This window comes from Stegodyphus dumicola, chromosome 11, assembly GCF_044657685.1.
Source record: "Stegodyphus dumicola isolate Sdum_Otavi_A_Nest chromosome 11, ASM4465768v1".
In the NCBI taxonomy this organism is placed as follows: Eukaryota; Metazoa; Arthropoda; class Arachnida; order Araneae; family Eresidae; genus Stegodyphus; species Stegodyphus dumicola.
In genome coordinates, this window is record NC_140778.1 from 167,684,281 (window position 1) to 167,712,073 (window position 27,793).

The 27,793-nt window shown below is 47.3% G+C and overlaps 2 non-coding genes and 6 pseudogenes across 2 annotated transcripts; all 8 read left to right on the top strand.

Annotated features, from left to right (window-relative positions):
• Nucleotides 1-494: 494 nt before the first annotated feature.
• LOC146994735 (U2 spliceosomal RNA) lies at nucleotides 495-674 on the top strand (annotated as a pseudogene).
• A 1,905-nt stretch (nucleotides 675-2,579) lies between these two features.
• On the top strand, nucleotides 2,580-2,729 carry LOC146994736 (U2 spliceosomal RNA; annotated as a pseudogene).
• A 5,823-nt stretch (nucleotides 2,730-8,552) lies between these two features.
• Nucleotides 8,553-8,726, top strand: LOC146994737 (U2 spliceosomal RNA; annotated as a pseudogene).
• Nucleotides 8,727-10,627: 1,901 nt separating this feature from the next.
• On the top strand, nucleotides 10,628-10,777 carry LOC146994738 (U2 spliceosomal RNA; annotated as a pseudogene).
• Nucleotides 10,778-16,572: 5,795 nt separating this feature from the next.
• On the top strand, nucleotides 16,573-16,774 carry LOC146994739 (U2 spliceosomal RNA; annotated as a pseudogene).
• A 1,902-nt stretch (nucleotides 16,775-18,676) lies between these two features.
• On the top strand, nucleotides 18,677-18,869 carry LOC146994740 (U2 spliceosomal RNA). The gene has a single exon (XR_015044221.1). It is a non-coding gene; the product is annotated as a U2 spliceosomal RNA (small nuclear RNA).
• A 1,902-nt stretch (nucleotides 18,870-20,771) lies between these two features.
• Nucleotides 20,772-20,964, top strand: LOC146994741 (U2 spliceosomal RNA). Its single transcript, XR_015044222.1, has one exon. It is a non-coding gene; the product is annotated as a U2 spliceosomal RNA (small nuclear RNA).
• Nucleotides 20,965-26,591: 5,627 nt separating this feature from the next.
• Nucleotides 26,592-26,793, top strand: LOC146994742 (U2 spliceosomal RNA; annotated as a pseudogene).
• Nucleotides 26,794-27,793: the final 1,000 nt, after the last annotated feature.

Genomic DNA, 27,793 nt, shown 5'->3' on the forward strand with positions numbered 1-27,793 from the left:
CACAATGCAGTGGTAGAGAGGATTAAAAAGGCAGCCAGTGGAAGGTGGCAGCTCCTCTCCGAGAACCGGCCAGTCAGAGGACTCCCGCTACGCCCGGACATCATCCTAACAAGAGACAACGCATGCCTCATCCTAGACATAACAGTTGCTTTTGACAACCGTCGGTCTTCATTTGATGCTGCTCGCCGAGAGAAGATGAACAAGTACCGTCCGCTAATCGAAGCACTGAAATCTACATACAACGATGTGCGCGTAGAAGCAATTGTAATCGGAGCACTAGGATCATGGGATCCAAACAACGATAAAGTTCTCAGCAGGATCTGCAGCAGGAAGTACGCATCACTTATGCGAAAGCTCATCGTAAGTGAAACAATAAGTAAATCAAGGGATATCTATGTGGAGCATCTCACGGACGTCAGACAGGAGAACTGGTAAATTTAACATGGACTCACTGAACTATCCGATTAAGTGTTCACAAAGTACAAACCCCCGAAATATGTAAGTAGAAAGAAAACCCTAGTCTGTTCTTATCAGCTTAATATCTGATACGACGTCGACATGACGTCAAGATATTAAACTAATTTTTGCAGATAGGCTTGTGGTTAGGAATTTATTCCGCCCTCGCCACGGGTTGGCCTGCTATGGCACTACTTGCAGGATACGGCCCACAATATATCCAAAAAGCAGAAACTTCACTCACCCACTGCATCCTCAGGAAAACGTCCTTTTAAAATGGCCCCTTCAAATTTCAGAAAACCGAAGGTCTGACAACATCATACCTTTGTACGAGTGTGCGGCGACCTGCCTTTTTTTTAACTCGGGCCCCTCGTTCTTTTCCTCGGAATGGGAACATTCTGGAGCCTCGGGTTTAACCCTCGTTCTTTTCAGTGTCAAGTTCTGGTTTCTGTAAATACGAAGTTTTATTCGTATTTACAGAAATCCCATAAAATCCACATTTCTTTCCCCGTACTGTTAACAACTTACTCATTCTGTCTGACTGATTGAAGGAAGATCGGCCTCGAAATATCACTCAAATTTCATTTGCAGTAACATTTTTGTCTCATTTCATGTAAGTTTGAGAGAATTCCTATTCACATTTGCCAGATCTTTCCCACTACAGCGCGCGTATACCAAATTGCTTCTTTCAACACACGAGCCTTTTTATTGTAAATAACTCTCAAAAGGGTGTAAAATGTTTGTAGGCACACTGCAGCAACAAAGATTTTTCTGTCTGTTTCCTAATGTTTTGTTTGTCTCTGTATGATTTCTAAACGCCAGCTAATTGTAATGGTCTACAATTATTGTTAAGGATTGTTGTATTTATGTTTTTATTCATTCATTCATTTATTTTGTTGGCACATTAATATTAACAAACGGGAAAATGCCAATAGATGGCTGCACTATGCAGGAAGCAGTTTATTCTGAGTTTTGAGATGGCTTGCCCGCCACTAGTGTGGAAGTGTAGAATACAAAGTAATCATTAATTGTAAATTAAAAAGTACTGTTTTATTGTACATATTACAAATGAATTTGTAAAGTGTTTTTTGTAATTTTTCTGTTTGTTTAATTGTTTTAAGTTCCTAATATTTCACTCTGTGTTTTCAAGTGCAACGTTTGAACTGAAGAGAGAGAGAGAGAGAGAGTATCTCTGAGTTGGAAACCATGTGCTGGACTGTGCATGTCGAGTTTGTGTCAATCAAACTCTGGCATTATGTAATGCAGTTTTGGCTGATAAATTTTACTGTCTCAATATTTGTTTAATCACAAAAAATAATTTCTTCCCAAGCATGGGCATTCGATAACTCCAGGAATATTTATTTATTTATTTTTGGTTTTGCTATTTTTATTGCCTTTGTAATTACATTTGTTTTATATTCACCTGCAGTGAAGAATGAGATTTTTCGGAGGAGGAAGCTACTCCAGAGAAATGAACACTTTCATGAATATTTCATTGTCCTCTTTTCCCATCTGAAAAAAAATTGAGAAAATACGAGAATATTATGTTGCATGGTGCATAAGCTTATAAAAGCTGGAGGAAAACACCGGAATTCAGTTGTTTACTTACTGCTGTTATTGACTGTAGCGATTTCGCGTTGAGATCGGATTAACTTTTTCTACTTTGAATTTTGTTCCGGCCAACGTTTCCGTAAAACGTCCAATATAACTACTGTAAGTTATTGCGATATTGTAGAAATATCTGTGAGGATATTTCAGCATTGTGGTTCATTTGCTGTAGTAAGAATAAAATTTGCAATTGAATCTTGAATGAAATGAACTTTTGACGTCCTTGGCTTTTTAAAACTAGCCCCGCCCAAGGAGGAGGGGACTGACGCCTCCAGAATGGGAACATTAGAAAGGACCGCAAAATGATCCACTTGACTAGACAGAAATTGGTCATCCTTGTACACCTCTTTTTTTGTAACACAGGAGGAGGATGAAATAACGACATATCATAAAAAACCCCCAAGCAGCACTCGCTAACCTGAGTCTTCTGCACCCCCTTCTCCCCCTGCACGAATGCTCAGGACTTTTGAAATATGAAAAATTGAAAGTGAATTCATCACGCCAGAGAATTCTGCATCGCTTCTCGGCCTTTTGGCTAAGATCAAAGTGTAGTAAATCGGTCGAGTTGCCGATACTTTTTCATCTTTTTTGGTCACTTCTTACTGTTTTTACAGGTAGACTGGTGGCTAAAGATGTTTCCTGTTTCTCGGCCTCGCCCACCGCCGAGGCCCCGCCCACCGCCTGGAGTTCGGAGCCCTGGAAGACGCTCACCGCCTCCTGAAGCCAGTTTTGGAGTCCTGGATGCCGGAGCAGGTTCCCATACGGTGCATGGAGTCCCTGGAGACGTTCCTGTTGTAGCTGTTGACCGTGGAGTGCCTGCCGTTCCCGCTGGAGGTCCTGTTGCTGGATCCATTGGAACCTGTTCCCGTGCTGTTCATGGAGTCCCTGGAGCAGCTGTTGACCATGGAGTGCCCGCCGTTCCCGCTGGAGCTATCCCTGGATCCAATGGAGTCGTCCCTCTTGCTCCGGGATCAGCCGCTGATGCTTCCCAAGCCATCCCTGGATCTATTGGAGCCTCTCCTGGTGCGCCTGATGCAGAAGCTGAGGCCCCCGGATTGTCTGAGGCCATTCCTGCCTACCCTGGAGCTTCTGAAGACATCCCTGTGACGGCCGGAGCCTTCCCGGTTGCATCTGTCCCTGGATTGATCCAATCCGTTCCGGCTACATCCCAAGTCGCCGCTGCAGACCATGGATCCTCCGATGGAAACTCTTGTGTCGTCGCTGGATCTGCCGGAGCTATTCTTGCCCTTGGAGCGAGTGCCTCTCCCGAAATTGCCACTGGAGGTTCCAGAGCTGTTCCTGCATCTTCTAGTGCCACTGCTCATCCTGGAGTCGCCGCTGTGGTCCCTAGTGCCACGCCTTGCCTGCCCGGAGCCGGCTCGTCTGCCAGGAGTGTGCCCACCTACTACTACGGGAGTATCGCCACTAGTGAAGCCACGCCCACCGGGTCGTCCTCCTTGCCCAGACACGTGCCAGCTTTCGTTACACCCTCTGGACCGCCCCTTTCCAAAGGTGGACACTTACGCCAACTGTTGGATAGAATTCAAGCCAAGACTTCTGGCTGCACACCGCTCCTACCTGTGGTCACTTGTCAACCTAGTGAACGAAGGACACCAGAGGGTTCATCACTCGCCAAGTCTGCTCACACGTCCTCCTCTGCCAAGGACACGCCCACCACACCCCAGTCTACATTCGCATGCTACGTCTGCGGATTGGAGTGTACGAGCAGAAGGGGCCTCAGAAGGCATACAAGGACGCACGTGCAGGAGAAAGACAGTCAGCTCCACCCACCTCCTGACAGAAGGGTAGCTGCGAGCATTCCTGGGTCATTGATCTCGCCCGTATGTCATCATACACGGGCTCGGACGGCGGCTGGTCATGCCTGCTCATCGAACACACTCACGAGCTCACCCCCACGCACTTACGCTGAAGCTCTTTCTTCGCCATCCATGAGAGAGAGTTCTGCTCATCCTGCTTCAACCGGTCCTCTCTGCGCAGTGATCACCTCCACCGCGGGGACGGAGTCTCTGACGTCCAACGTACCTGCTAAATCCAAGGTGTTTCCTGCGGAGAACACAAGGAACTTGCTGCCACCTTCGGAGACGTCAATCCCGTCGACACCATACTCCACCCTCCCGGCCAGGAATTCTACTCCCACCGTCATACCTGGACCAAAGACTAATGCATCCACACCTCAACTGGCGTCTGCCGTCACCTGCCCGGATTGTGGTCGCTCCTGCCTGAATAAGAAACAGCTGCGGTCCCATCGTCACCTCCGTCACAGACAGGTTCCCCCTCCTACCTCTCCTGGAGACGATGACTTTACCTCCTCAACTCCTGAGACACTGACTGACGCCGCTTCTTCACCGCCCGCTGCTCCTGCACCAGGCCCCGTCCACACGGACTGCACTGCCTCTGGCTCAACAGACGCTGCTCCTCAACCTGCTTTAACTGCCACTGTCCCGGTGACCACTTCGCCTAGTAAAGACCTACCTGGTGAATCCGATGTCGCACCTCAAGTACCCTGCCAGACACGCTTGGATACTACCTCCAGCGCTGGAGACACGACTGATGCGGACGTCCTCATCCTATGCCTCACTCCCTCAGAAAGGACTGATCTGCTCTCTACTGAATTGCCCGCACCAGACAGCAATGTAATACGCTCACATGCTGCTACGACTTCTACTGAGCAAATTGCACCTGGCCCACGTCCTAGCAGGCCATTGCAGAACCTGTCAGTGAGGGAGCCTTTGCCTATGCCCACTCATGTGGAGAATCATGAGTCCTGCCCAGAGACATCCTGCCGACGTGACTCTATTGTCCATCTACTCTTCCCGATGCAAGACACACTCCACTGCACCGAAAGGGACTGCCATAGGACATTCCATTCGAAACGCTGGACCCAACTCCGCCACTCGCTCTGCAGACACCTCTTGTACACACATGGCATAGATGTTGCTAGCACTCGGAACTGGTGTGTACACTGCCTATTGCCCATCGCCGTTAAGGTCTCGACCCATCAATGCTTTAGAGACCGGCCCGTAGTCGTCGAATCGGGCATTCAACATCGTTCGAGATGTACCCAGTGCGACTTCTCATGCCAAACACGGGGTGGATTCCTAAACCACCAAGCACGCCACCGACGTGAACGGCAGCGCTTACTCCAGCCACCTCTAGTGACGCCTCTCCTTCCCTCCACCTCGGCAAGACGACAGGCACGGACTGCACGATTCCGTACATCTCGCCAAGATGATGCTAGAACTGATGGACCTTCCACTGCCTACCAATCGACAAGTGCAACAGACCCTAATACCTTGCCCTATCAAGAGGATGCCGCACCTCCAGGAACAGACATGAGGACTACCCCACAGGTTGATGCGCCTTTGACTGACAATCTGGGAACCAACCCTTCGTTTGAAGAACACTCCCCGGAGCCGTCCTTCCCGGATTTGCCTTCACCTACCGGTCCTACAGTTACACCCGACTCACCGGTTCCAGATGCCGTATCGGATGATGCCGAGAGATCTCCACTGGGTGGTGTAGAAATACAAGTCACGTCCCCCCTTGAACACTTCGTAGAACGACTGGAAGAGTTTTCCGACCCGATGACCACTGAGCAGTGGGATGCCTTTTCCACGTTACTTGACGAGATCTTGATGGCCGCCGCGAGTGCAGTTCGTCTTCCTCCCGCTAGCGAGGATGTAACTGGAAACAACAACAATTCCGCCAAGATACGTGATGACCCAAAGTTGCTCCAGAAACTCTACCGTCGTAACCGACGCAGAGCGGTCCGACTGATTTGCGGGGATGATTCACAGAGATGCCCAATTGGAAGACAGGATATACAAGATCACTTTGCTGCTGCCCTATGCAACAACCGAGTTGACACCTCAGTGTACACCTCACCATCCCCTCTCCCCAGAGAACTTGACCTCTCTCCATTTTCTCCTGCAGAGATCGCAAGGAAACTCTATTCAGCTGAAAACTCGGCACCCGGACACGATCGACTCTCATACAACCATTGGAAGGCCGTTGATCCGGACTGTACAGTACTCGCAGCCATCTTCAACATCTGCTTGAAAGCTAGGAAAGTCCCTGCAGCTTGGAAAGACTCTCGTACTATCCTGTTACCCAAAGGGGGTGACCCGCATAACATCAAAAACTGGCGTCCTATCTCGCTGAGTGTTACGATTGCCAAGCTGTTCTGTGGTTGCCTGGCACGACGGTTCACTTCTTGGCTCATCGACAACTGCATCCTCTCCCCGTCGCAGAAGGGATTTCTACCCTTCGACGGGGTGTTTGAAAATAACTTCGTTGTTCAGCAGAGAATCCAGCTAGCACGGACCAGCCAATCTGACATCTGCCTGGCGTCATTGGACCTATCCAATGCCTTCGGATCCGTGCCCCACGATGCAATTTTTGCTGCGCTTCGAGCCTCTGGAGTTGGGAATCATTTCACCGAGCTGATACAGGAGCTGTACACGGATGCGTCCACACGCGTCTTCACAGAGGAAGGCCCCACGGATCCAATTCCAATTGACATCGGAGTACGTCAGGGTTGCCCCCTAAGTGGGCTGTTGTTCAACTTGACCATCAACCCGATACTTGTCGCAGTCCAAGGGCAAAGTCCTCTACACCGCATACTGGCGTATGCCGACGACCTACTGCTACTCGCGCCCTCCCCTGCGGAGCTGCAAACTCAACTCAATCTGACGCACAACCTGGTTGGAAAGCTTGGCCTCTACATCAACCCCAGAAAATGCTTCTCCCTACATATCTCCGGAGCTCGCCCAACGGGTGTCCGCCACTCTCAGTTCTCGATCGACGGCACTGCCATCAGGTGTCTTCGTGAGGGTGAAGGTGAGGAATTTTTGGGGAAACCAATTGGATTCAACCAACCACCGGACATCGAGGCACTCAATACTTACCTACAGAAATGCGAGATGATCCTGAATTCGCCACTTGCTCCCTGGCAGCGCATTGACGCGCTCAAATCCTTTGTGTTTCCATCAATGGATTTTGATATGAGGACGGCCCGGTTGAAGAAAACCGACTGGGCAAAGATTGACTCACATGTGCGCCCGCTACTAAAGAGGACTCTCAACCTACCTCCCGAGGCGGCAAATGAATATCTTTACGGCGCGAAGGAATCTGCATGCTTTGGTATCCCGCTGGCTGCCGAAAGCTCAGATATAGCAAGGATTGACAGCGCTTTCAAGTTGCTCACTTCATTGGACCCTGGGATACAACAGCTCGCTTGGGAGGCCCTTACGCGACTTGTAAGTGGACGACTGAAAAGGGTTCCTTCCTTCTCTGAGATTGCAGCTTTCCTTTCGGGATGTGACGAAGACTTTCCCAGGAGCACCTCCAACCCAATTTCATCAGTTTGGTCCGCGGCCAGAAGCGCAGCCCGTCGCCTAAAAGTCACGTGGACAATTTCTGACGACCACACTGTGGAGATCTCTCATGACGGTACCACCATAACAGCCGGCAAGCGACGCCTTGTATTCCGCACCCTGCGGAATGCCATCAAGAAATCCCGCGCAGAGAAACTCATCACTTATCCCAACCAGGGCAAGGCGATGGAATGCGCAGCGGCTGCCAAAGCAAGCTCTCACTTTTTCCGGAACGGGGCATTTACACGATTCGCCGACTGGCGATTTATACATCGTGCAAGGCTAAACCTCGTCCCCTTGAACGGTGTTCGTCGCAATGTGAATGGCTCCCGTGGCTGCAGAAGATGCAACTTTGAGCTCGAGACCCTCCCGCATGTCCTCTGCCACTGCATGAGATACAGCCGTCTCTACCAAGCGAGGCACAATGCAGTGGTAGAGAGGATTATAAAGGCAGCCAGTGGGAGGTGGCAGCTCCTCTCCGAGAACCGGCCAGTCAGAGGACTCCCGCTACGCCCGGACATCATCCTAACAAGAGACAACGCATGCCTCATCCTAGACATAACAGTTGCTTTTGACAACCGTCGGTCTGCATTTGATGCTGCTCGCCGAGAGAAGATGAACAAGTACCGTCCGCTAATCGAACCACTGAAATCTACATACAACGATGTGCGAGTAGAAGCAATTGTAATCGGAGCACTAGGATCATGGGATCCAAACAACGATAAAGTTCTCAGCAGGATCTGCAGCAGGAAGTACGCATCACTTATGCGAAAGCTCATCGTAAGTGAAACAATAAGTAAATCAAGGGATATCTATGTGGAGCATCTCACGGACGTCAGACAGGAGAACTGGTAAATTTAACATGGACTCACTGAACTATCCGATTAAGTGTTCACAAAGTACAAACCCCCGAAATATGTAAGTAGAAAGAAAAACCTAGTATGTTGTACATAAGTGCTTGGTTCTGAAAATAGTTGTTGTACATATCTGCTTCGCTCTGTAAATAATTGTAAATAGAAAATTAATGTATAATAGAATTGTAAAATGATATTTCTGCCACGCAAATATCATTCTTCTGTAAAGTGGCCAAAAATATTGTTCAATAAAAAACATCTGTTCTTATCAGCTTAATATCTGATACGACGTCGACATGACGTCAAGATATTAAACTAATTTTTGCAGATAGGCTTGTGGTTAGGAATTTATTCCGCCCTCGCCACGGGTTGGCCTGCTATGGCACTACTTGCAGGATACGGCCCACAATATATCCAAAAAGCAGAAACTTCACTCACCCACTGCATCCTCAGGAAAACGTCCTTTTAAAATGGCCCCTTCAAATTTCAGAAAACCGAAGGTCTGACAACATCATACCTTTGTACGAGTGTGCGGCGACCTGCCTTTTTTTTAACTCGGGCCCCTCGTTCTTTTCCTCGGAATGGGAACATTCTGGAGCCTCGGGTTTAACCCTCGTTCTTTTCAGTGTCAAGTTCTGGTTTCTGTAAATACGAAGTTTTATTCGTATTTACAGAAATCCCATAAAATCCACATTTCTTTCCCCGTACTGTTAACAACTTACTCATTCTGTCTGACTGATTGAAGGAAGATCGGCCTCGAAATATCACTCAAATTTCATTTGCAGTAACATTTTTGTCTCATTTCATGTAAGTTTGAGAGAATTCCTATTCACATTTGCCAGATCTTTCCCACTACAGCGCGCGTATACACATTGCTTCTTTCAACACACGAGCCTTTTTATTGTAAATAACTCTCAAAAGGGTGTAAAATGTTTGTAGGCACACTGCAGCAACAAAGATTTTTCTGTCTGTTTCCTAATGTTTTGTTTGTCTCTGTATGATTTCTAAACGCCAGCTAATTGTAATGGTCTACAATTATTGTTAAGGATTGTTGTATTTATGTTTTTATTCATTCATTCATTTATTTTGTTGGCACATTAATATTAACAAACGGGAAAATGCCAATAGATGGCTGCACTATGCAGGAAGCAGTTTATTCTGAGTTTTGAGATGGCTTGCCCGCCACTAGTGTGGAAGTGTAGAATACAAAGTAATCATTAATTGTAAATTAAAAAGTACTGTTTTATTGTACATATTACAAATGAATTTGTAAAGTGTTTTTTGTAATTTTTCTGTTTGTTTAATTGTTTTAAGTTCCTAATATTTCACTCTGTGTTTTCAAGTGCAACGTTTGAACTGAAGAGAGAGAGAGAGAGAGTATCTCTGAGTTGGAAACCATGTGCTGGACTGTGCATGTCGAGTTTGTGTCAATCAAACTCTGGCATTATGTAATGCAGTTTTGGCTGATAAATTTTACTGTCTCAATATTTGTTTAATCACAAAAAATAATTTCTTCCCAAGCATGGGCATTCGATAACTCCAGGAATATTTATTTATTTATTTTTGGTTTTGCTATTTTTATTGCCTTTGTAATTACATTTGTTTTATATTCACCTGCAGTGAAGAATGAGATTTTTCGGAGGAGGAAGCTACTCCAGAGAAATGAACACTTTCATGAATATTTCATTGTCCTCTTTTCCCATCTGAAAAAAATTGAGAAAATACGAGAATATTATGTTGCATGGTGCATAAGCTTATAAAAGCTGGAGGAAAACACCGGAATTCAGTTGTTTACTTACTGCTGTTATTGACTGTAGCGATTTCGCGTTGAGATCGGATTAACTTTTTCTACTTTGAATTTTGTTCCGGCCAACGTTTCCGTAAAACGTCCAATATGACTACTGTAAGTTATTGCGATATTGTAGAAATATCTGTGAGGATATTTCAGCATTGTGGTTCATTTGCTGTAGTAAGAATAAAATTTGCAATTGAATCTTGAATGAAATGAACTTTTGACGTCCTTGGCTTTTTAAAACTAGCCCCGCCCAAGGAGGAGGGGACTGACGCCTCCAGAATGGGAACATTAGAAAGGACCGCAAAATGATCCACTTGACTAGACAGAAATTGGTCATCCTTGTACACCTCTTTTTTTGTTACACAGGAGGAGGATGAAATAACGACATATCATAAAAAACCCCCAAGCAGCACTCGCTAACCTGAGTCTTCTGCACCCCCTTCTCCCCCTGCACGAATGCTCAGGACTTTTGAAATATGAAAAATTGAAAGTGAATTCATCACGCCAGAGAATTCTGCATCGCTTCTCGGCCTTTTGGCTAAGATCAAAGTGTAGTAAATCGGTCGAGTTGCCGATACTTTTTCATCTTTTTTAGTCACTTCTTACTGTTTTTACAGGTAGACTGGTGGCTAAAGATGTTTCCTGTTTCTAGGCCTCGCCCACCGCCGAGGCCCCGCCCACCGCCTGGAGTTCGGAGCCCTGGAAGACGCTCACCGCCTCCTGAAGCCAGTTTTGGAGTCCTGGATGCCGGAGCAGGTTCCCATACGGTGCATGGAGTCCCTGGAGACGTTCCTGTTGTAGCTGTTGACCGTGGAGTGCCTGCCGTTCCCGCTGGAGGTCCTGTTGCTGGATCCATTGGAACCTGTTCCCGTGCTGTTCATGGAGTCCCTGGAGCAGCTGTTGACCATGGAGTGCCCGCCGTTCCCGCTGGAGCTATCCCTGGATCCAATGGAGTCGTCCCTCTTGCTCCGGGATCAGCCGCTGATGCTTCCCAAGCCATCCCTGGATCTATTGGAGCCTCTCCTGGTGCGCCTGATGCAGAAGCTGAGGCCCCCGGATTGTCTGAGGCCATTCCTGCCTACCCTGGAGCTTCTGAAGACATCCCTGTGACGGCCGGAGCCTTCCCGGTTGCATCTGTCCCTGGATTGATCCAATCCGTTCCGGCTACTTCCCAAGTCGCCGCTGCAGACCATGGATCCTCCGATGGAAACTCTTGTGTCGTCGCTGGATCTGCCGGAGCTATTCTTGCCCTTGGAGCGAGTGCCTCTCCCGAAATTGCCACTGGAGGTTCCAGAGCTGTTCCTGCATCTTCTAGTGCCACTGCTCATCCTGGAGTCGCCGCTGTGGTCCCTAGTGCCACGCCTTGCCTGCCCGGAGCCGGCTCGTCTGCCAGGAGTGTGCCCACCTACTACTACGGGAGTATCGCCACTAGTGAAGCCACGCCCACCGGGTCGTCCTCCTTGCCCAGACACGTGCCAGCTTTCGTTACACCCTCTGGACCGCCCCTTTCCAAAGGTGGACACTTACGCCAACTGTTGGATAGAATTCAAGCCAAGACTTCTGGCTGCACACCGCTCCTACCTGTGGTCACTTGTCAACCTAGTGAACGAAGGACACCAGAGGGTTCATCACTCGCCAAGTCTGCTCACACGTCCTCCTCTGCCAAGGACACGCCCACCACACCCCAGTCTACATTCGCATGCTACGTCTGCGGATTGGAGTGTACGAGCAGAAGGGGCCTCAGAAGGCATACAAGGACGCACGTGCAGGAGAAAGACAGTCAGCTCCACCCACCTCCTGACAGAAGGGTAGCTGCGAGCATTCCTGGGTCATTGATCTCGCCCGTATGTCATCATACACGGGCTCGGACGGCGGCTGGTCATGCCTGCTCATCGAACACACTCACGAGCTCACCCCCACGCACTTACGCTGAAGCTCTTTCTTCGCCATCCATGAGAGAGAGTTCTGCTCATCCTGCTTCAACCGGTCCTGTCTGCGCAGTGATCACCTCCACCGCGGGGACGGAGTCTCTGACGTCCAACGTACCTGCTAAATCCAAGGTGTTTCCTGCGGAGAACACAAGGAACTTGCTGCCACCTTCGGAGACGTCAATCCCGTCGACACCATACTTCACCCTCCCGGCCAGGAATTCTACTCCCACCGTCATACCTGGACCAAAGACTAATGCTTCCACACCTCAACTGGCGTCTGCCGTCACCTGCCCGGATTGTGGTCGCTCCTGCCTGAATAAGAAACAGCTGCGGTCCCATCGTCACCTCCGTCACAGACAGGCTCCGCCTCCCACCTCTCCTGGAGACGATGACTTTACCTCCTCAACTCCTGAGACACTGACTGACGCCGCTTCTTCACCGCCCGCTGCTCCTGCACCAGGCCCCGTCCACACGGACTGCACTGCCTCTGGCTCAACAGACGCTGCTCCTCAACCTGCTTTGACTGCCACTGTCCCGGTGACCACTTCGCCTAGTAAAGACCTACCTGGTGAATCCGATGTCGCACCTCAAGTACCCTGCCAGACACGCTTGGATACTACCTCCAGCGCTGGAGACACGACTGATGCGGACGTCCTCATCCTATGCCTCACTCCCTCAGAAAGGACTGATCTGCTCTCTACTGAATTGCCCGCACCAGACAGCAATGTAATACGCTCACATGCTGCTACGACTTCTACTGAGCAAATTGCACCTGGCCCACGTCCTAGCAGGCCATTGCAGAACCTGTCAGTGAGGGAGCCTTTGCCTATGCCCACTCATGTGGAGAATCATGAGTCCTGCCCAGAGACATCCTGCCGACGTGACTCTATTGTCCATCTACTCTTCCCGATGCAAGACACACTCCACTGCACCGAAAGGGACTGCCATAGGACATTCCATTCGAAACGCTGGACCCAACTCCGCCACTCGCTCTGCAGACACCTCTTGTACACACATGGCATAGATGTTGCTAGCACTCGGAACTGGTGTGCACACTGCCTATTGCCCATCGCCGTTAAGGTCTCGACCCATCAATGCTTTAGAGACCGGCCCGTAGTCGTCGAATCGGGCATTCAACATCGTTGGAGATGTACCCAGTGCGACTTCTCATGCCAAACACGGGGTGGATTCCTTAACCACCAAGCACGCCACCGACGTGAACGGCAGCGCTTACTCCAGCCACCTCTAGTGACGCCTCTCCTTCCCTCCACCTCGGCAAGACGACAGGCACGGACTGCACGATTCCGTACATCTCGCCAAGATGATGCTAGAACTGATGGACCTTCCACTGCCTACCAATCGACAAGTGCAACAGACCCTAATACCTTGCCCTATCAAGAGGATGCCGCACCTCCAGGAACAGACACGAGGACTACCCCACAGGTTGATGCGCCTTTGACTGACAATCTGGGAACCAACCCTTCCTTTGAAGAACACTCCCCGGAGCCGTCCTTCCCGGATTCGCCTTCACCTACCGGTCCTACAGTTACACCCGACTCACCGGTTCCAGAAGCCGTATCGGATGATGCCGAGAGATCTCCACTGGGTGGTGTAGAAATACAAGTCACGTCCCCCCTTGAACACTTCGTAGAACGACTGGAAGAGTTTTCCGACCCGATGACCACTGAGCAGTGGGATGCCTTTTCCACGTTACTTGACGAGATCTTGATGGCCGCCGCGAGTGCAGTTCGTCTTCCTCCCGCTAGCGAGGATGTAAGTGGAAACAACAACAATTCCGCCAAGATACGTGATGACCCAAAGTTGCTCCAGAAACTCTACCGTCGTAACCGACGCAGAGCGGTCCGACTGATTTGCGGGGATGATTCACAGAGATGCCCAATTGGAAGACAGGATATACAAGATCACTTTGCTGCTGCCCTATGCAACAACCGAGTTGACACCTCAGTGTACACCTCACCATCCCCTCTCCCCAGAGAACTTGACCTCTCTCCATTTTCTCCTGCAGAGATCGCAAGGAAACTCTATTCAGCTGAAAACTCGGCACCCGGACACGATCGACTCTCATACAACCATTGGAAGGCCGTTGATCCGGACTGTACAGTACTCGCAGCCATCTTCAACATCTGCTTGAAAGCTAGGAAAGTCCCTGCAGCTTGGAAAGACTCTCGTACTATCCTGTTACCCAAAGGGGGTGACCCGCATAACATCAAAAACTGGCGTCCTATCTCGCTGAGTGTTACGATTGCCAAGCTGTTCTGTGGTTGCCTGGCACGACGGTTCACTTCTTGGCTCATCGACAACTGCATCCTTTCCCCGTCACAGAAGGGATTTCTACCCTTCGACGGGGTGTTTGAAAATAACTTCGTTGTTCAGCAGAGAATCCAGCTAGCACGGACCAGCCAATCTGACACCTGCCTGGCGTCATTGGACCTATCCAATGCCTTCGGATCCGTGCCCCACGATGCAATTTTTGCTGCGCTTCGAGCCTCTGGAGTTGGGAATCATTTCACCGAGCTGATACAGGAGCTGTACACGGATGCGTCCACACGCGTCTTCACAGAGGAAGGCCCCACGGATCCAATTCCAATTGACATCGGAGTACGTCAGGGTTGCCCCCTAAGTGGGCTGTTGTTCAACTTGACCATCAACCCGATACTTGTCGCAGTCCAAGGGCAAAGTCCTCTACACCGCATACTGGCGTATGCCGACGACCTACTGCTACTCGCGCCCTCCCCTGCGGAGCTGCAAACTCAACTCAATCTGACGCACAACCTGGTTGGAAAGCTTGGCCTCTACATCAACCCCAGAAAATGCTTCTCCCTACATATCTCCGGAGCTCGCCCAACGGGTGTCCGCCACTCTCAGTTCTCGATCGACGGCACTGCCATCAGGTGTCTTCGTGAGGGTGAAGGTGAGGAATTTTTGGGGAAACCAATTGGATTCAACCAACCACCGGACATCGAGGCACTCAATACTTACCTACAGAAATGTGAGATGATCCTGAATTCACCACTTGCTCCCTGGCAGCGCATTGACGCGCTCAAATCCTTTGTGTTTCCATCAATGGATTTTGATATGAGGACGGCCCGGTTGAAGAAAACCGACTGGGCAAAGATTGACTCACATGTGCGCCCGCTACTAAAGAGGACTCTCAACCTACCTCCCGAGGCGGCAAATGAATATCTTTACGGCGCGAAGGAATCTGCATGCTTTGGTATCCCGCTGGCTGCCGAAAGCTCAGATATAGCAAGGATTGACAGCGCTTTCAAGTTGCTCACTTCATTGGACCCTGGGATACAACAGCTCGCTTGGGAGGACCTTACGCGACTTGTAAGTGGACGACTGAAAAGGGTTCCTTCCTTCTCTGAGATTGCAGCTTTCCTTTCGGGATGTGACGAAGACTTTCCCAGGAGCACCTCCAACCCAATTTCATCAGTTTGGTCCGCGGCCAGAAGCGCAGCCCGTCGCCTAAAAGTCACGTGGACAATTTCTGACGACCACACTGTGGAGATCTCTCATGACGGTACCACCATAACAGCCGGCAAGCGACGCCTTGTATTCCGCACCCTGCGGAATACCATCAAGAAATCCCGCGCAGAGAAACTCATCACTTATCCCAACCAGGGCAAGGCGATGGAATGCGCAGCGGCTGCCAAAGCAAGCTCTCACTTTTTCCGAAACGGGGCATTTACACGATTCGCCGACTGGCGATTTATACATCGTGCAAGGCTAAACCTCGTCCCCCTGAACGGTGTTCGTCGCAATGTGAATGGCTCCCGTGGCTGCAGAAGATGCAACTTTGAGCTCGAGACCCTCCCGCATGTCCTCTGCCACTGCATGAGATACAGCCGTCTCTACCAAGCGAGGCACAATGCAGTGGTAGAGAGGATTAAAAAGGCAGCCAGTGGAAGGTGGCAGCTCCTCTCCGAGAACCGGCCAGTCAGAGGACTCCCGCTACGCCCGGACATCATCCTAACAAGAGACAACGCATGCCTCATCCTAGACATAACAGTTGCTTTTGACAACCGTCGGTCTTCATTTGATGCTGCTCGCCGAGAGAAGATGAACAAGTACCGTCCGCTAATCGAAGCACTGAAATCTACATACAACGATGTGCGCGTAGAAGCAATTGTAATCGGAGCACTAGGATCATGGGATCCAAACAACGATAAAGTTCTCAGCAGGATCTGCAGCAGGAAGTACGCATCACTTATGCGAAAGCTCATCGTAAGTGAAACAATAAGTAAATCAAGGGATATCTATGTGGAGCATCTCACGGACGTCAGACAGGAGAACTGGTAAATTTAACATGGACTCACTGAACTATCCGATTAAGTGTTCACAAAGTACAAACCCCCGAAATATGTAAGTAGAAAGAAAAACCTAGTATGTTGTACATAAGTGCTTGGTTCTGAAAATAGTTGTTGTACATATCTGCTTCGCTCTGTAAATAATTGTAAATAGAAAATTAATGTATAATAGAATTGTAAAATGATATTTCTGCCACGCAAATATCATTCTTCTGTAAAGTGGCCAAAAGTATTGTTCAATAAAAAACATCTGTTCTTATCAGCTTAATATCTGATACGACGTCGACATGACGTCAAGATATTAAACTAATTTTTGCAGATAGGCTTGTGGTTAGGAATTTATTCCGCCCTCGCCACGGGTTGGCCTGCTATGGCACTACTTGCAGGATACGGCCCACAATATATCCAAAAAGCAGAAACTTCACTCACCCACTGCATCCTCAGGAAAACGTCCTTTTAAAATGGCCCCTTCAAATTTCAGAAAACCGAAGGTCTGACAACATCATACCTTTGTACGAGTGTGCGGCGACCTGCCTTTTTTTTAACTCGGGCCCCTCGTTCTTTTCCTCGGAATGGGAACATTCTGGAGCCTCGGGTTTAACCCTCGTTCTTTTCAGTGTCAAGTTCTGGTTTCTGTAAATACGAAGTTTTATTCGTATTTACAGAAATCCCATAAAATCCACATTTCTTTCCCCGTACTGTTAACAACTTACTCATTCTGTCTGACTGATTGAAGGAAGATCGGCCTCGAAATATCACTCAAATTTCATTTGCAGTAACATTTTTGTCTCATTTCATGTAAGTTTGAGAGAATTCCTATTCACATTTGCCAGATCTTTCCCACTACAGCGCGCGTATACACATTGCTTCTTTCAACACACGAGCCTTTTTATTGTAAATAACTCTCAAAAGGGTGTAAAATGTTTGTAGGCACACTGCAGCAACAAAGATTTTTCTGTCTGTTTCCTAATGTTTTGTTTGTCTCTGTATGATTTCTAAACGCCAGCTAATTGTAATGGTCTACAATTATTGTTAAGGATTGTTGTATTTATGTTTTTATTCATTCATTCATTTATTTTGTTGGCACATTAATATTAACAAACGGGAAAATGCCAATAGATGGCTGCACTATGCAGGAAGCAGTTTATTCTGAGTTTTGAGATGGCTTGCCCGCCACTAGTGTGGAAGTGTAGAATACAAAGTAATCATTAATTGTAAATTAAAAAGTACTGTTTTATTGTACATATTACAAATGAATTTGTAAAGTGTTTTTTGTAATTTTTCTGTTTGTTTAATTGTTTTAAGTTCCTAATATTTCACTCTGTGTTTTCAAGTGCAACGTTTGAACTGAAGAGAGAGAGAGAGAGAGTATCTCTGAGTTGGAAACCATGTGCTGGACTGTGCATGTCGAGTTTGTGTCAATCAAACTCTGGCATTATGTAATGCAGTTTTGGCTGATAAATTTTACTGTCTCAATATTTGTTTAATCACAAAAAATAATTTCTTCCCAAGCATGGGCATTCGATAACTCCAGGAATATTTATTTATTTATTTTTGGTTTTGCTATTTTTATTGCCTTTGTAATTACATTTGTTTTATATTCACCTGCAGTGAAGAATGAGATTTTTCGGAGGAGGAAGCTACTCCAGAGAAATGAACACTTTCATGAATATTTCATTGTCCTCTTTTCCCATCTGAAAAAAAATTGAGAAAATACGAGAATATTATGTTGCATGGTGCATAAGCTTATAAAAGCTGGAGGAAAACACCGGAATTCAGTTGTTTACTTACTGCTGTTATTGACTGTAGCGATTTCGCGTTGAGATCGGATTAACTTTTTCTACTTTGAATTTTGTTCCGGCCAACGTTTCCGTAAAACGTCCAATATGACTACTGTAAGTTATTGCGATATTGTAGAAATATCTGTGAGGATATTTCAGCATTGTGGTTCATTTGCTGTAGTAAGAATAAAATTTGCAATTGAATCTTGAATGAAATGAACTTTTGACGTCCTTGGCTTTTTAAAACTAGCCCCGCCCAAGGAGGAGGGGACTGACGCCTCCAGAATGGGAACATTAGAAAGGACCGCAAAATGATCCACTTGACTAGACAGAAATTGGTCATCCTTGTACACCTCTTTTTTTGTAACACAGGAGGAGGATGAAATAACGACATATCATAAAAAACCCCCAAGCAGCACTCGCTAACCTGAGTCTTCTGCACCCCCTTCTCCCCCTGCACGAATGCTCAGGACTTTTGAAATATGAAAAATTGAAAGTGAATTCATCACGCCAGAGAATTCTGCATCGCTTCTCGGCCTTTTGGCTAAGATCAAAGTGTAGTATCTGTTCTTATCAGCTTAATATCTGATACGACGTCGACATGACGTCAAGATATTAAACTAATTTTTGCAGATAGGCTTGTGGTTAGGAATTTATTCCGCCCTCGCCACGGGTTGGCCTGCTATGGCACTACTTGCAGGATACGGCCCACAATATATCCAAAAAGCAGAAACTTCACTCACCCACTGCATCCTCAGGAAAACGTCCTTTTAAAATGGCCCCTTCAAATTTCAGAAAACCGAAGGTCTGACAACATCATACCTTTGTACGAGTGTGCGGCGACCTGCCTTTTTTTTAACTCGGGCCCCTCGTTCTTTTCCTCGGAATGGGAACATTCTGGAGCCTCGGGTTTAACCCTCGTTCTTTTCAGTGTCAAGTTCTGGTTTCTGTAAATACGAAGTTTTATTCGTATTTACAGAAATCCCATAAAATCCACATTTCTTTCCCCGTACTGTTAACAACTTACTCATTCTGTCTGACTGATTGAAGGAAGATCGGCCTCGAAATATCACTCAAATTTCATTTGCAGTAACATTTTTGTCTCATTTCATGTAAGTTTGAGAGAATTCCTATTCACATTTGCCAGATCTTTCCCACTACAGCGCGCGTATACACATTGCTTCTTTCAACACACGAGCCTTTTTATTGTAAATAACTCTCAAAAGGGTGTAAAATGTTTGTAGGCACACTGCAGCAACAAAGATTTTTCTGTCTGTTTCCTAATGTTTTGTTTGTCTCTGTATGATTTCTAAACGCCAGCTAATTGTAATGGTCTACAATTATTGTTAAGGATTGTTGTATTTATGTTTTTATTCATTCATTCATTTATTTTGTTGGCACATTAATATTAACAAACGGGAAAATGCCAATAGATGGCTGCACTATGCAGGAAGCAGTTTATTCTGAGTTTTGAGATGGCTTGCCCGCCACTAGTGTGGAAGTGTAGAATACAAAGTAATCATTAATTGTAAATTAAAAAGTACTGTTTTATTGTACATATTACAAATGAATTTGTAAAGTGTTTTTTGTAATTTTTCTGTTTGTTTAATTGTTTTAAGTTCCTAATATTTCACTCTGTGTTTTCAAGTGCAACGTTTGAACTGAAGAGAGAGAGAGAGAGAGTATCTCTGAGTTGGAAACCATGTGCTGGACTGTGCATGTCGAGTTTGTGTCAATCAAACTCTGGCATTATGTAATGCAGTTTTGGCTGATAAATTTTACTGTCTCAATATTTGTTTAATCACAAAAAATAATTTCTTCCCAAGCATGGGCATTCGATAACTCCAGGAATATTTATTTATTTATTTTTGGTTTTGCTATTTTTATTGCCTTTGTAATTACATTTGTTTTATATTCACCTGCAGTGAAGAATGAGATTTTTCGGAGGAGGAAGCTACTCCAGAGAAATGAACACTTTCATGAATATTTCATTGTCCTCTTTTCCCATCTGAAAAAAAATTGAGAAAATACGAGAATATTATGTTGCATGGTGCATAAGCTTATAAAAGCTGGAGGAAAACACCGGAATTCAGTTGTTTACTTACTGCTGTTATTGACTGTAGCGATTTCGCGTTGAGATCGGATTAACTTTTTCTACTTTGAATTTTGTTCCGGCCAACGTTTCCGTAAAACGTCCAATATGACTACTGTAAGTTATTGCGATATTGTAGAAATATCTGTGAGGATATTTCAGCATTGTGGTTCATTTGCTGTAGTAAGAATAAAATTTGCAATTGAATCTTGAATGAAATGAACTTTTGACGTCCTTGGCTTTTTAAAACTAGCCCCGCCCAAGGAGGAGGGGACTGACGCCTCCAGAATGGGAACATTAGAAAGGACCGCAAAATGATCCACTTGACTAGACAGAAATTGGTCATCCTTGTACACCTCTTTTTTTGTAACACAGGAGGAGGATGAAATAACGACATATCATAAAAAACCCCCAAGCAGCACTCGCTAACCTGAGTCTTCTGCACCCCCTTCTCCCCCTGCACGAATGCTCAGGACTTTTGAAATATGAAAAATTGAAAGTGAATTCATCACGCCAGAGAATTCTGCATCGCTTCTCGGCCTTTTGGCTAAGATCAAAGTGTAGTATCTGTTCTTATCAGCTTAATATCTGATACGACGTCGACATGACGTCAAGATATTAAACTAATTTTTGCAGATAGGCTTGTGGTTAGGAATTTATTCCGCCCTCGCCACGGGTTGGCCTGCTATGGCACTACTTGCAGGATACGGCCCACAATATATCCAAAAAGCAGAAACTTCACTCACCCACTGCATCCTCAGGAAAACGTCCTTTTAAAATGGCCCCTTCAAATTTCAGAAAACCGAAGGTCTGACAACATCATACCTTTGTACGAGTGTGCGGCGACCTGCCTTTTTCTTAACTCGGGCCCCTCGTTCTTTTCCTCGGAATGGGAACATTCTGGAGCCTCGGGTTTAACCCTCGTTCTTTTCAGTGTCAAGTTCTGGTTTCTGTAAATACGAAGTTTTATTCGTATTTACAGAAATCCCATAAAATCCACATTTCTTTCCCCGTACTGTTAACAACTTACTCATTCTGTCTGACTGATTGAAGGAAGATCGGCCTCGAAATATCACTCAAATTTCATTTGCAGTAACATTTTTGTCTCATTTCATGTAAGTTTGAGAGAATTCCTATTCACATTTGCCAGATCTTTCCCACTACAGCGCGCGTATACACATTGCTTCTTTCAACACACGAGCCTTTTTATTGTAAATAACTCTCAAAAGGGTGTAAAATGTTTGTAGGCACACTGCAGCAACAAAGATTTTTCTGTCTGTTTCCTAATGTTTTGTTTGTCTCTGTATGATTTCTAAACGCCAGCTAATTGTAATGGTCTACAATTATTGTTAAGGATTGTTGTATTTATGTTTTTATTCATTCATTCATTTATTTTGTTGGCACATTAATATTAACAAACGGGAAAATGCCAATAGATGGCTGCACTATGCAGGAAGCAGTTTATTCTGAGTTTTGAGATGGCTTAGTGAACGAAGGACACCAGAGGGTTCATCACTCGCCAAGTCTGCTCACACGTCCTCCTCTGCCAAGGACACGCCCACCACACCCCAGTCTACATTCGCATGCTACGTCTGCGGATTGGAGTGTACGAGCAGAAGGGGCCTCAGAAGGCATACAAGGACGCACGTGCAGGAGAAAGACAGTCAGCTCCACCCACCTCCTGACAGAAGGGTAGCTGCGAGCATTCCTGGGTCATTGATCTCGCCCGTATGTCATCATACACGGGCTCGGACGGCGGCTGGTCATGCCTGCTCATCGAACACACTCACGAGCTCACCCCCACGCACTTACGCTGAAGCTCTTTCTTCGCCATCCATGAGAGAGAGTTCTGCTCATCCTGCTTCAACCGGTCCTCTCTGCGCCGTGATCACCTCCACCGCGGGGACGGAGTCTCTGACGTCCAACGTACCTGCTAAATCCAAGGTGTTTCCTGCGGAGAACACAAGGAACTTGCTGCCACCTTCGGAGACGTCAATCCCGTCGACACCATACTTCACCCTCCCGGCCAGGAATTCTACTCCCACCGTCATACCTGGACCAAAGACTAATGCTTCCACACCTCAACTGGCGTCTGCCGTCACCTGCCCGGATTGTGGTCGCTCCTGCCTGAATAAGAAACAGCTGCGGTCCCATCGTCACCTCCGTCACAGACAGGCTCCGCCTCCCACCTCTCCTGGAGACGATGACTTTACCTCCTCAACTCCTGAGACACTGACTGACGCCGCTTCTTCACCGCCCGCTGCTCCTGCACCAGGCCCCGTCCACACGGACTGCACTGCCTCTGGCTCAACAGACGCTGCTCCTCAACCTGCTTTAACTGCCACTGTCCCGGTGACCACTTCGCCTAGTAAAGACCTACCTGGTGAATCCGATGTCGCACCTCAAGTACCCTGCCAGACACGCTTGGATACTACCTCCAGCGCTGGAGACACGACTGATGCGGACGTCCTCATCCTATGCCTCACTCCCTCAGAAAGGACTGATCTGCTCTCTACTGAATTGCCCGCACCAGACAGCAATGTAATACGCTCACATGCTGCTACGACTTCTACTGAGCAAATTGCACCTGGCCCACGTCCTAGCAGGCCATTGCAGAACCTGTCAGTGAGGGAGCCTTTGCCTATGCCCACTCATGTGGAGAATCATGAGTCCTGCCCAGAGACATCCTGCCGACGTGACTCTATTGTCCATCTACTCTTCCCGATGCAAGACACACTCCACTGCACCGAAAGGGACTGCCATAGGACATTCCATTCGAAACGCTGGACCCAACTCCGCCACTCGCTCTGCAGACACCTCTTGTACACACATGGCATAGATGTTGCTAGCACTCGGAACTGGTGTGCACACTGCCTATTGCCCATCGCCGTTAAGGTCTCGACCCATCAATGCTTTAGAGACCGGCCCGTAGTCGTCGAATCGGGCATTCAACATCGTTGGAGATGTACCCAGTGCGACTTCTCATGCCAAACACGGGGTGGATTCCTTAACCACCAAGCACGCCACCGACGTGAACGGCAGCGCTTACTCCAGCCACCTCTAGTGACGCCTCTCCTTCCCGCCACCTCGGCAAGACGACAGGCACGGACTGCACGATTCCGTACATCTCGCCAAGATGATGCTAGAACTGATGGACCTTCCACTGCCTACCAATCGACAAGTGCAACAGACCCTAATACCTTGCCCTATCAAGAGGATGCCGCACCTCCAGGAACAGACACGAGGACTACCCCACAGGTTGATGCGCCTTTGACTGACAATCTGGGAACCAACCCTTCCTTTGAAGAACACTCCCCGGAGCCGTCCTTCCCGGATTCGCCTTCACCTACCGGTCCTACAGTTACACCCGACTCACCGGTTCCAGAAGCCGTATCGGATGATGCCGAGAGATCTCCACTGGGTGGTGTAGAAATACAAGTCACGTCCCCCCTTGAACACTTCGTAGAACGACTGGAAGAGTTTTCCGACCCGATGACCACTGAGCAGTGGGATGCCTTTTCCACGTTACTTGACGAGATCTTGATGGCCGCCGCGAGTGCAGTTCGTCTTCCTCCCGCTAGCGAGGATGTAAGTGGAAACAACAACAATTCCGCCAAGATACGTGATGACCCAAAGTTGCTCCAGAAACTCTACCGTCGTAACCGACGCAGAGCGGTCCGACTGATTTGCGGGGATGATTCACAGAGATGCCCAATTGGAAGACAGGATATACAAGATCACTTTGCTGCTGCCCTATGCAACAACCGAGTTGACACCTCAGTGTACACCTCACCATCCCCTCTCCCCAGAGAACTTGACCTCTCTCCATTTTCTCCTGCAGAGATCGCAAGGAAACTCTATTCAGCTGAAAACTCGGCACCCGGACACGATCGACTCTCATACAACCATTGGAAGGCCGTTGATCCGGACTGTACAGTACTCGCAGCCATCTTCAACATCTGCTTGAAAGCTAGGAAAGTCCCTGCAGCTTGGAAAGACTCTCGTACTATCCTGTTACCCAAAGGGGGTGACCCGCATAACATCAAAAACTGGCGTCCTATCTCGCTGAGTGTTACGATTGCCAAGCTGTTCTGTGGTTGCCTGGCACGACGGTTCACTTCTTGGCTCATCGACAACTGCATCCTCTCCCCGTCACAGAAGGGATTTCTACCCTTCGACGGGGTGTTTGAAAATAACTTCGTTGTTCAGCAGAGAATCCAGCTAGCACGGACCAGCCAATCTGACACCTGCCTGGCGTCATTGGACCTATCCAATGCCTTCGGATCCGTGCCCCACGATGCAATTTTTGCTGCGCTTCGAGCCTCTGGAGTTGGGAATCATTTCACCGAGCTGATACAGGAGCTGTACACGGATGCGTCCACACGCGTCTTCACAGAGGAAGGCCCCACGGATCCAATTCCAATTGACATCGGAGTACGTCAGGGTTGCCCCCTAAGTGGGCTGTTGTTCAACTTGACCATCAACCCGATACTTGTCGCAGTCCAAGGGCAAAGTCCTCTACACCGCATACTGGCGTATGCCGACGACCTACTGCTACTCGCGCCCTCCCCTGCGGAGCTGCAAACTCAACTCAATCTGACGCACAACCTGGTTGGAAAGCTTGGCCTCTACATCAACCCCAGAAAATGCTTCTCCCTACATATCTCCGGAGCTCGCCCAACGGGTGTCCGCCACTCTCAGTTCTCGATCGACGGCACTGCCATCAGGTGTCTTCGTGAGGGTGAAGGTGAGGAATTTTTGGGGAAACCAATTGGATTCAACCAACCACCGGACATCGAGGCACTCAATACTTACCTACAGAAATGCGAGATGATCCTGAATTCGCCACTTGCTCCCTGGCAGCGCATTAACGCGCTCAAATCCTTTGTGTTTCCATCAATGGATTTTGATATGAGGACGGCCCGGTTGAAGAAAACCGACTGGGCAAAGATTGACTCACATGTGCGCCCGCTACTAAAGAGGACTCTCAACCTACCTCCCGAGGCGGCAAATGAATATCTTTACGGCGCGAAGGAATCTGCATGCTTTGGTATCCCGCTGGCTGCCGAAAGCTCAGATATAGCAAGGATTGACAGCGCTTTCAAGTTGCTCACTTCATTGGACCCTGGGATACAACAGCTCGCTTGGGAGGACCTTACGCGACTTGTAAGTGGACGACTGAAAAGGGTTCCTTCCTTCTCTGAGATTGCAGCTTTCCTTTCGGGATGTGACGAAGACTTTCCCAGGAGCACCTCCAACCCAATTTCATCAGTTTGGTCCGCGGCCAGAAGCGCAGCCCGTCGCCTAAAAGTCACGTGGACAATTTCTGACGACCACACTGTGGAGATCTCTCATGACGGTACCACCATAACAGCCGGCAAGCGACGCCTTGTATTCCGCACCCTGCGGAATGCCATCAAGAAATCCCGCGCAGAGAAACTCATCACTTATCCCAACCAGGGCAAGGCGATGGAATGCGCAGCGGCTGCCAAAGCAAGCTCTCACTTTTTCCGGAACGGGGCATTTACACGATTCGCCGACTGGCGATTTATACATCGTGCAAGGCTAAACCTCGTCCCCCTGAACGGTGTTCGTCGCAATGTGAATGGCTCCCGTGGCTGCAGAAGATGCAACTTTGAGCTCGAGACCCTCCCGCATGTCCTCTGCCACTGCATGAGATACAGCCGTCTCTACCAAGCGAGGCACAATGCAGTGGTAGAGAGGATTAAAAAGGCAGCCAGTGGAAGGTGGCAGCTCCTCTCCGAGAACCGGCCAGTCAGAGGACTCCCGCTACGCCCGGACATCATCCTAACAAGAGACAACGCATGCCTCATCCTAGACATAACAGTTGCTTTTGACAACCGTCGGTCTTCATTTGATGCTGCTCGCCGAGAGAAGATGAACAAGTACCGTCCGCTAATCGAAGCACTGAAATCTACATACAACGATGTGCGCGTAGAAGCAATTGTAATCGGAGCACTAGGATCATGGGATCCAAACAACGATAAAGTTCTCAGCAGGATCTGCAGCAGGAAGTACGCATCACTTATGCGAAAGCTCATCGTAAGTGAAACAATAAGTAAATCAAGGGATATCTATGTGGAGCATCTCACGGACGTCAGACAGGAGAACTGGTAAATTTAACATGGACTCACTGAACTATCCGATTAAGTGTTCACAAAGTACAAACCCCCGAAATATGTAAGTAGAAAGAAAAACCTAGTATGTTGTACATAAGTGCTTGGTTCTGAAAATAGTTGTTGTACATATCTGCTTCGCTCTGTAAATAATTGTAAATAGAAAATTAATGTATAATAGAATTGTAAAATGATATTTCTGCCACGCAAATATCATTCTTCTGTAAAGTGGCCAAAAGTATTGTTCAATAAAAAACATCTGTTCTTATCAGCTTAATATCTGATACGACGTCGACATGACGTCAAGATATTAAACTAATTTTTGCAGATAGGCTTGTGGTTAGGAATTTATTCCGCCCTCGCCACGGGTTGGCCTGCTATGGCACTACTTGCAGGATACGGCCCACAATATATCCAAAAAGCAGAAACTTCACTCACCCACTGCATCCTCAGGAAAACGTCCTTTTAAAATGGCCCCTTCAAATTTCAGAAAACCGAAGGTCTGACAACATCATACCTTTGTACGAGTGTGCGGCGACCTGCCTTTTTTTTAACTCGGGCCCCTCGTTCTTTTCCTCGGAATGGGAACATTCTGGAGCCTCGGGTTTAACCCTCGTTCTTTTCAGTGTCAAGTTCTGGTTTCTGTAAATACGAAGTTTTATTCGTATTTACAGAAATCCCATAAAATCCACATTTCTTTCCCCGTACTGTTAACAACTTACTCATTCTGTCTGACTGATTGAAGGAAGATCGGCCTCGAAATATCACTCAAATTTCATTTGCAGTAACATTTTTGTCTCATTTCATGTAAGTTTGAGAGAATTCCTATTCACATTTGCCAGATCTTTCCCACTACAGCGCGCGTATACACATTGCTTCTTTCAACACACGAGCCTTTTTATTGTAAATAACTCTCAAAAGGGTGTAAAATGTTTGTAGGCACACTGCAGCAACAAAGATTTTTCTGTCTGTTTCCTAATGTTTTGTTTGTCTCTGTATGATTTCTAAACGCCAGCTAATTGTAATGGTCTACAATTATTGTTAAGGATTGTTGTATTTATGTTTTTATTCATTCATTCATTTATTTTGTTGGCACATTAATATTAACAAACGGGAAAATGCCAATAGATGGCTGCACTATGCAGGAAGCAGTTTATTCTGAGTTTTGAGATGGCTTGCCCGCCACTAGTGTGGAAGTGTAGAATACAAAGTAATCATTAATTGTAAATTAAAAAGTACTGTTTTATTGTACATATTACAAATGAATTTGTAAAGTGTTTTTTGTAATTTTTCTGTTTGTTTAATTGTTTTAAGTTCCTAATATTTCACTCTGTGTTTTCAAGTGCAACGTTTGAACTGAAGAGAGAGAGAGAGAGAGTATCTCTGAGTTGGAAACCATGTGCTGGACTGTG